Raw genomic sequence first — 270 nt, 5'->3', positions numbered from 1 at the left:
ATAATATATATTAATATTAATATGTTATTTATTACATTGCATTAAAATTTAATAGCGTTAGTCTAAAATGATATATGAGTATATCCTTTTTAAACTTTTCGTTGAAAAGTCTAGTAGACAAGTGACACTGCGATATGATAATATCTATCGATCAGCTGAATCTGTCTTCATTTTACATAATCTAATACAAAATTAGATTATTTATAACTTAAGTACAAATTCCAATCAATATTTTAATTAATTTAAAAATTTTATTTGCTAATAAATTAT

At 20.0% G+C, this 270-nt stretch overlaps 1 protein-coding gene across 1 annotated transcript in view; it reads left to right on the top strand.

The window, feature by feature from the left end:
* The window catches only part of LOC102674622, a 78670-nt gene that overhangs the window by 1429 nt on the left and 76971 nt on the right, over positions 1-270 (top strand). The window lies entirely within an intron of this gene.

This window comes from Apis dorsata, unplaced genomic scaffold (genome assembly GCF_000469605.1).
Source record: "Apis dorsata unplaced genomic scaffold, Apis dorsata 1.3 scaffold_1047, whole genome shotgun sequence".
Lineage (NCBI taxonomy): Eukaryota > Metazoa > Arthropoda > Insecta > Hymenoptera > Apidae > Apis > Apis dorsata.
This window is presented reverse-complemented; position numbering and strand designations above follow the sequence as displayed.